Consider the following 10,148-nt stretch of genomic DNA (forward strand, 5'->3'; position numbering starts at 1 on the left):
AACGTGAGTTTGTCATTTCTAGTAGTCATTCCTTTTTCTGGAACTTATTAGTCGATTTCACTAAGAGGCTAGAAGGTTTCAGAAGATATTTTAATGTAATTGAGTGATTATCTTCCACAATCTTTTATTAATGAAGCCCTTAGAAATTAAAAAAAAGAAGAGAAGAAAGACAATATATATCAGTGATTCTGGCCACTGATATTTTTCAGGATTTAATTTTGACCTTGCGGTGTTTTATTACAAAACGTCACATTTTTTTTATCTCTCTATAGGTCTGGTTTCTTGGTCCCTTCTCAGCTTGGTTCTCTCACAGAAGCCAGCATCTTTGATGACAGACATGCCCCTGGCTGTTCTTCATGAGCACCGGCCGTGGTGTGAGAACTCTTTGGCCTTGCTTTCCTTCATATCTGTCAAAGTGCACTGAGCGTTGAAGGCCAAGAGCACAGCCTGTGTCAGGGGGCCCCAGGGACCCTTCCTAACATCTCAATAAAACTTCCAGGGAGACCCAGTTTGCACGAAGGGTTTCAGTTTAAGGATATGCACGTCACCCATAAGATGTTCTATTAAATAGCACCTTTGAAAGACCCAGCTATACAAAAAACCCATGCAGAGAATTAGACCCCCAACATAAGTTTTTATCATCCATCATAAATAAAACTACAAAACCCCAAGCACAAAAGCCATGCTTATACTCTTCTCAAAATTTTCAAACATCTTAAAACCTTTGACTTGAAACCCTCTGGTGGCCAAACTCCTGGAGGTCTCTAAGTGCTTTAAGCTATTGTGTAGAGAATTCCGTGTCAAGGTTCTTGCAGGAATGAGCCTCCCCGCTCTCCCCAGCAAAGAATGCTCACAAGGAACACTATCAAGTCTCTTCTCCATGGACGAATTTAGGAGCTGTCTGTTTTGCTCCTCGCTTTCTGTTTGCTTTTATTGACAATGTTCTGCCGGATTCTAATATATTCACTCCTTGCCACAGTGAGGTTTTTGTTTAATGTTCTGCCTTGCTATGAGAGCCCTCTGAAGACGTTACATTTTCACCTCTCAGTACAGTGCTGCTGCTGACCTAAGCCAGGCACATAGCTCCGTCCCTCATCTGTGTTCCCTCTGCTCTGGGTGTCTCACTGGCATGAAAATCAGAGCCCCTGCTCCAATTTTTCCAGCTGTCTCTGCTGCCCTGTGATCTTTTGGTACAAATTTTCTAGCCCGTTTAAAAAGGCAAGCTCCTAGCCCCCTTCTTTGATTGTGTTTAGGCATTTTGCCAGTTCAAGACATGGATTACTATGAACAGAACCACAGACTTTTCTGAACGAGACTCATTTATGTGCAGTTAGTAGCATAAACCAGGCAAGGAAAAAAAAAAAAGGCAGCCGGTCCCTGACTTTGTCCAGCGTCTGGGTAGGTTTTGATTTTACTTAGAGTAAGAACAAAGCAACCGCTGACTTTTCCCCCAAACTCAGACCTTACAGAGTGACTTTTAATGACTTCATGAACCACCAGTCTTCAGACAACTGGCGCAGTTTTTTCTTTACTATTTTAGTTTCTCTCCTTCTGTGACGTTTTATGATTATACATTATGGTACAATTCTATTTTTGTTCTTCATGTTTTTCTGAGTTCTTGAAGTCAAGAGGGCAATTTTTTTTCCCAATCATTTGCCCACCATCAAATGTGTTTTATGGTTTGGGGATAATGTGGAGAGAAGCTTTAAGCTCTGTGCCAATCCCAAACATGGCATTCACTATTGAGTGAGCCAATTCCATCTCCTGAGTCTGAATAACTTAGAGGAGACGTGATGTCATTGTCTACTTAGAGATAAATGGAAAGGAGTCTGGGTGTAGAATTTTGGAGTGGTCTTTGTAATAATAGTAATTAAAAGGAACATTACCTCATATATTTAAACTTTTTTCTGCAAGCCATGTGCTTTTCTCATTTTTGCTCAGTTTCACTCGGAGAGGGCTAGTATTTCTGTTTCATTATTTTTGAAGCGCTGTTTAATGACACTGGTTTAACACTTTCTCACAGTTCACTGCTTCAGTTTTCATCGAATTATAGTTCTTGTTACACTAGACATTTTCATCACCAATTTCCATGTGCCTCAAAGCCATGCAAGGACCAGTTTGCCAACAGTGGATTCAGACACCAGACCATGAGAGCTGCAGAGTACATTTTTTTTCTCCTTAGCTTTTCCTTCCCTTTCCTTTTCTTTGAAACTATGCATCAATTGTACAGTTTCTCTGTAATATTTCCACACATTCATATCATGTACTTAGAACCCATTCATCCCCTCTATCACCTTTTCTTATCTTTAATCCCTGAAGCTTTTCCAAAACAAAATGTTTAGAAAGCACACAGTCCCCAAAGCCTTGGTGCTAAGGCATCATCAGTATGTGTTCAACTCGATCAGTGCGAGTCTCTGGTGAAGGTTTGGCTTACTGCAGTTTGGGGTTCTGATCCACAAATATTCTGATAAGCTAAGTCTTGACTATCTATGCATTCATATTCTTCATAACTCTGTTGTGGAAAAGCAACAGCCATACAATTTACCAAAGAAAATCGCTGGCATCTAAAGGATCTCTCCTAAATTCTCTAGCTTCCCCACACTGTTGCCTTTGCCTATGAAGGTCCTGCTTTCACAGGAATGACATGGATTGGATTGCAGCTCTGAGTTTGCAGATCAGGGTTATATTACCAGTGACACAAATTCATTACCAGTTAGCTGACACTTTTCAATGAACGTACTTCTCTTGTCTTTGGATCTGGATATAACGAAAATGATGATCCGATGGTAATTAGCAAAATGTTAACTCTTTAATTTGTTTTTTTCCCCCAAATTTCACCTATGTACCAAGAACGAACGAACACTCAGAAAGCCAGGGAGTTAGTATAATTGTGCCTGAGGACTAAATGCAAATGTTTGGTCTCTCAAATATCAATTCCGGAAATGTGGTTATCAGAAGACTGCAGAATTCCAGAGGAGGAGCCTCACTACAAAGTCTCCTTGGCTTTGTGAAGTGTCCCAGAGTGGAATATGACTCTTGAGTATGCTCAACGTAGACGATACATTTTACTATCTTTAGTTCATCTTTACTTTATCTTTAGTCTCTCAAGATGCTTAATGACACGGGAAAATGTATACAGTGTTAACTCAGTGGGAAAAAAGCTACATAGGGAATGAGATTAATTCATCATTTTACTTAATATATATAATACTTTCATCAATTTTGTGTGAAAGATTTTCAAGTGGGTTATAAAACTCTAATTGTTGGGTGTTTCAGGCATTATCTAAGCTTTTTTAAAGTATTAATTCATTTAATCCTTACAATAGCTTTATAAAGCAGGGTCTTTCGAAAAAGAAGAAAACAAAGCAGAAAGGGCTTGTGGAACTTGCCTGAGTTATAGAGTCAGTGCTAGGGATAGACCAAGTTCAAACCCCGCTCGGCCCTCCGAATTCCCAACTGTCTTCTGAGTTTAGAAAACACGCTTGTCTGGAAATCAAGTGTTCACAGTAGATATTTCTGAGTGATGGAATTAATTTTAATCTAGCCGTCCATTTTCTGATCTGCATTTTCTAGTCCTTCTCAAGGTAATTAAATACTTTAAGAGGGAAAAATGAAGTTTTGTTGTTCTCTTACGCTCCTTCTGTACTAAGTGCAGAATGTGAATTTTAACATTTTATTCTGTTGTTACCTAAAACCAAACCAAACCAAAACAAAAGCTACTTTCTAGTAAATGTTCCTTTAATTTGATGCAGCTGGTAAAGCCACATGCCCGAGATCTTGGCTTTTCAACCATTGTCTTAAGTAGGAATCTCACTTTGTTTATAGAGCACTGTGGGGAATCCGGAGGACAAAAGAAATAGAAATGGTCCTTTCCAAGCACACAAATACCAAAAGGAGTGAAGTCGGAAAATATAGTTGTCATTGCATTGGTTCTAAATGTCTCTATTAATTTCCATTCATTTTCTCTTTGCAGTCTGAGCGGCTAAGGAGAGCAGTGACGTAGCTTGAAGCAAGGAGCCCAGTACTGGATTATTGTTCTTACAATAGATCTTTTCAAGACTAACAGAGGTTCACAGGGAACCATCCCATTACCGAGAGAATAATATTGTTATTGGTTGCCACTCTGTCTACATTTCAGCCTCCCTGAAAGCATATCTGTTTCTCTCTCTCTCTCTCTCTCTCTCTCTCTCTCTCTCTCTCTCTCTCTCTCTCTCTCTCTCCTGACATGGTTACTGAGAACTGAACTCAGGTCCTCTGGAAGAGCAGTATCTACTTTTAGCTGATGAGCCATTTCTGCCGCTCTTTGAAGATTAAAAAAAAAAAAAAAACCCAACCCAAAAAACAAACAATGTTTTGTTAAGAACCACTTCAGAATTTTCTGTGTAGTACTAAACATAAGTGAATTAGTTCTGGTAAAATCAGATGTAGAACTTTTACCTATAAAAGTTCTGGAAGGAAAACAGAACTACATTTGCCTCCTGCATTTATATTTCATGGGGAAAGAGAACAAGTCCACAAATCAGTCAAAAATGAATGTACACCACTGAATGATTTAAGGTTCGTAGGCTTCAACCAAGGTACATAACAGCACTTTACACAACTGCTGTATTTAGTGCCGGGTTCTTCCTAAAATACAGGATTCCAAAGGAGACCTACATGATGTAGGGAGGATGACTGGAAGACTCAGCAAGGCTGGGCTCAGACTGCCATTAGGGGCTTCAGGATGATGTCACTAGGTCGTAGAGATCTGCCTCTGTGTCTGGAGGCCACATGCCTGCAACCTGATAGTCAAGATTCTGGTAAACGTCTTAAAAATTATTATTTAAAATGTATTCACAATTTTTAAATGCATTCCTGCCTTCTCATGTCTCTCATCTTCATAATCATCCTTATGAAAGTTGGCCTCCCCTTCAAGGCAATGGCCACAGAATCTCCCTGTTGGCCTCAGTGTGCTCACTCTAGCCTCCTGAAATCCATTCTCCACACTGGGAAAGAATGCCCTTTACAGAACACTAATGTCATCATGTTACTGTTTTCCTCTATTTAAGATCTTTAAACAGTTTCCGGTTGCCCTCAGGATAAAGTCAAACATCTTGAACAAGGGTTTCAGCTATGACCTTCAGACGTCTTTAGCTTAGCCCTGCAGATCCGGCCACCAGTTCTATCAGTTCCAAATCCCTCTCCCACTGCAAAAAACATGCATCACTCTCAGTACCTGGCCACCCTGACTTCTCTTTTCTGTAGTGTCTTTATGCTCCTTTCTTCCACAGGAAGCCTTCAATCAACCCCATGAGATTGTAGGGAGTTGCTCCCAGATATCCATGGGTTCCTCATACTCAGGCTCAATCTGCTGTTGATATAAATATTCAAAAAGCAATCGCATCTACACTATAGATGCACTTGGCTTTTGTCATTGTTCCCCAACAGTATTAACAACTATTTACATAGCATTTGCATTGTATTAGGTATTTTAAATAACCTAGAGATAAGTATGCTGGAGGATGTGCCTGTCATACAGATAATACTGTGCCATTCTATATAAAGGACTTTGGCATATTCAGACTATGGGATTTAAGAGGCATGGAGGTCTGGGGAGGGATTATTTGTGGATATTGATGGACTACTATATTTTGTAACGTGAGAAAAAGATCCCTACTTTGGGCACAAGTGGATCATCAGCATAGTGCAAGAACTAAGACTGGAGAGATGGCTCAGTGGTGAGAGCGCTGGTTGTTCTTGCAAAGAATCTGACTTTGATTCCCAGCACCCACATGGCGGTTCATAACGGTTTGTGACTCTGTTCTAAGGGACCTGATTCTCTATCCCATCCTCCTTGTGCACTCCATGCATGAGACCTACAGACAGACTTGCAGACGAAACACCCCTATGCATTCATATGGTGACTAAGGAAATCATTAAAACGTCTAGAAAAAGAACTGTGTTGGGCCGTGAACAAGGCCTGGAAGCTATTCGAGATGGTAGCCCAGCACAGTGGCTTAGTGAGTAAGATGCTTCTCACCAAACCTAACCACCTGAATTCAATCCTCGGGCCCCAGCAAGTTATCCCCATCACACATGTGTCATGGCATTACATAGCCACCTACATACTCATATACATACTAAATACATAAATGCAATAAACATTTTAAAAATGTACCAGTTGTGTAATTGAGTTATTACACTGGTGGGGAAATTTTTTGTTTCTGCTGTTCTCTGAACTCAGTTTTAGAAGTTGTATCTACCCACTTTTTTTTTTCTGAGAAGGAAAATTATGCTACCTTGTTAAATTGAATTATCCATTTTGAAAAAAAGAACTTACGCTGGTATTGTTTGCGGGTTGCATGGCTTTTCCACATTTTTCATCTTTATGAGTCTTTTAGCTCTACTTCTGTGAGAATGCACTCTTTTTTCCCTGACGAGCCTTCCCTGAGTAGCTCCAGAGTCTACCACGTTTCCAAAATCAGGAACATGGCACATCAAAAGGCTTTGTGTAGTACATGAAAACTGATGGCAGAACTCATGCAAATCTGTTAGGATGGATATTTGTCTAGCTCATTACGTGTCCATATAAGCTCATATGTTATTAAATTTATTCATAATAAATATATTCACTCTTTTTAACAGTAAATATGTTTGATACATGTTAGACATCACTTACTAAAATGGTAAGAATCAATATTTTGTAAATTTCTAAGATTTTTCACATCTCCCATGCTAGTCATTATTTCTGCTACTAGCAAAGCTAAGTCAAATTTACTTTTTCTAGTATACCGATTATGAAACTTTTCAAGAAAGTGAAATTTCATCTATTCTAGTATGTCTCAAGTCTTTCTCAAGTGCCACATGCACTTTTGTTATCCAAAAGAAGTTTTAAATAAAATGAAGCCCCGAATCATTCTTACATTTATTTTGAATGTTTCACAAAAAGACATATCCATGGGTCCCTTTTGAGACTGTATCTTGACAAACGGTAAATATTTCGGGGTGAATTTTACTCAGGCTTCTTTTCATTTGGAGTCCTACTGTATTCCCAGAGAAAAGCCTTCAAATGGGCCAGACACTGTATAGTCAGTATTCAGTCTCTTGCTGAGAAAATGATTTGGTAAAACAGTCTTATATTTCTAGAGACATGAACAAAAACACTTTAAACTCAACTATTTTTCCTACATGGAAAGTTCTGATTTGCCCAACACCAGCCTTATGACGTCACTTCCTTTCTTGCAGAGCTGGCGCGGACTTTTCTTCGTTGTTCGTTTGATTTTCTCACTGACGCGCTCTGTCCTTTGCTTTTCTCTATTGATTCATGTAGTCATTGAACAACCTTTTCCAAGGGTCTACGTGTGCACTGTACCTAAGTGTGGAGGGTAGAAAGAAATATAAGTCATAGTTTGACAGACTCGGGAGTTACAATAAACACACCCGAAGACTATTTTTAAAAGTGAGAACCATGGGGATTTGGGAGTTTAAAAAGTATTTTGTCGTTGAGTATTTTTATCATATCTTAGTAGAAGTGCTACAAGGCACTCTCGTTTCTAGTGATACCTCAGATTTTGATGGAAAACAATTATCAAAAGCTTGGACAGGTTAAAGACAAAAAGAACACAACTGTATTTTTTTTCATGAGATGTACATAATTTCCTTGAAATTATCCAAAGAAGGTTAATGATTTTATTCCTTTAAAGGCCATGGGACTAACCTAGGTTTTAGGGTGTTTTGTTCCAGCAGTCTTTCTTACAGGAGGCTGAGCAGAAATTTCAACAAAGCACTGAACTTTTAGGGGAAGCATCATTTGCTTCTAAGCTTCTACCCACAGTTCTGCCATGGCTCCCTCATTTTCTTTTCTAAATGCATTATGGAGAGATATTTTGCTGGGATTTACAGTGCGTATCAGGAAATGGATGCGGTCTGTCTGCATCCAGTCATTTTTGAAGTAAGCTTTTAGTTTATGTACCTGTACTTGTGGATAATATCTCAAAATGTAAGTTCGAATCCACATACTGAGAATTATTTGAAAAGTGACTTCCTCTTGCTCCTGACTTACTGTTTAAATTCACTTACATTTCTCCAGCTTTTTTGTTTGTTTGTTTGACTTTAACAGACCAATGATAATAAAAATTACCAACCCACACACAAGTTGGTCATTGCTGGATAATTAATCTATAAATAGGGACCCAGTAAGGTTGGTTTCTTCTTATATCGAACATTTGTTTTAAATATTATTTTCCTTAGTTTCCCCTACTCAGTAAAATGACACAAATTCCCACCTACTTTGCAAAGAACCACACACTTGACTTTTATTCACATTAAATATCCTTTAAAATGTGCCAGTAAAACAGAGCACACTGCTATGTACAGTCCACGTGCCCATATTTAGATCTCAAACCATGTTCAAACTAGTTTGACTGTTTCAACTGGCGATTCAGTGTATGTGGGATAGTGCTCCATGATATTATTTGGGCTGATCAAGTCAGTCTAATCGGCCTTAAAATTCAAACTATTTACAAAAGAGGAGTATATTGCTAACTCTTCTGGGAAACAAAACTCAGTGTCTTAAAAGGACATGTTTCTAGTCAGTGTTCACGGTTGGGCTGAAAACCAAAAGACAGAAAAATATAAAATTGCCCCTTCACCTCATCTTTGGCATCCTTTAATGTCAGTGTCACTTGCTGTGATTTGTGCTGGGCAAGGGAAGGCACCGTCCTTTCCCCTCAGCACATCAGGCAAGCACTGACACTCTGGGCATGCTGTACAATGAAAGTACATCAGTAAGCCTATCTTCGCTTCATTCCGCCTAAGCATAAGAGATGGGCTACTTAAAATTCAAGTGTCAGGAAAGTCCATTGTAAAAGGGAAATATTTTCAAGCGAATTCCGTTTGATCTTTTTTTTTTTTTTTAATAAGGGGCTCTTTCTGCCTCTCTCCTTTCCTTCCTTTCCAGTCCTTGGAAACCAATTAGTCTCAGCACAGAGGCCACACAGACCAGGATGAAATGACTCTTTTTAATTTTAGGGGATATAATTTCAGCCAGGACGTCTAGTCAGTTGTCACATAGTATACAAAGCACACGTTTCTCTCCTGTGCATACTGCTGTTCCCTTCGGAGAATGGTGATTTTTTTTTTTTTTTTTTTTTTTTTTAGAGTCTGACTCCTAGAAAGGAATTAGATCTGGTCGCCTTCCAAATCCTTCAGCTCTGACAGTGGCATAACATCACAGGGCCACCTCATCTTTCAGACAGCCGTGCCAACCAAGTTTTCTAAAAAGCCTTCTGTCTTCTGTCCCACCATTTCAGCGGCTTTTTCTATCCTTGCCCCGCCCCCCTTTGCATACAATTCCTAGGGTTCCAGCCCCCTCCCCGCCAGGTTTCCAAAGTAGCAGAGAAAATTGGAGTAACTTCGATTTAAAAACATTTTTTTAAAGAGCAGGTCTTTGGGAAAGGGAGAATGTGATTCAAAGGGGCGCGCAGGAGGTGGGGGTGGGGGTGCGGAAACAATTAAAGCCTTTGCCTGACTTCACCTTCTTATCCTGAACCTGTCTTAATTCATGAAGGTGAAAAAACACCAGCTGGGTTGGCCTTTTCTTTCTCAGGAACAACATAGAGGCAAAGAGGGGTGTGTGTGCGTCTGGCGCTTTGAGAGGGTTGAGGAGAGGGGAGCTTGATACCCCGCAGGAAAGCCTCAGTTCAGCTGAGTTGAGGGACCCAGGGGTCGCCCCTCTTGGTGAGATCTTAGTGCCCCTGTCGCTCCTTCTGCCCCTGCAGCGAGTTCTGCGCTTTGGAGCTGTGCCAAGACCTCTGACAGAGCCTGGCAGGTTCATGAGTGGAGGGCGGGAGCTTGGTATTCTCTTTGCAGAAGACGCCCATCTGGGGGTCTCCCCTATATTCCTGGCGCTTAGTGGCCCGCCCCCATCTCCCCGACCTCTATCATTTTAACGCTGATCACACACGATGGTGAACTTGCAGCTCTGCTTCCTGCCGCCTGCTTGACCCAGGGAGCACCAGCAGCCTGCGGGCCTCGCCCTCCGCTCTCCCTCCCCTCCTGGAAACCCCGCGGCCACGGGGCGCGGGTGGGGGGTTCGAGTGGGCCGGAACTACGGCAGGGGCGTGCAGGGCGAGGGGTCCGGGCGGGGAGCTCGCAGCAAGCGGCGCCTG

The sequence above is a fragment of the Rattus norvegicus genome, chromosome 3, assembly GCF_021556685.1.
Source record: "Rattus norvegicus strain SHRSP/BbbUtx chromosome 3, alternate assembly SHRSP_T2T, whole genome shotgun sequence".
In the NCBI taxonomy this organism is placed as follows: domain Eukaryota; kingdom Metazoa; phylum Chordata; class Mammalia; order Rodentia; family Muridae; genus Rattus; species Rattus norvegicus.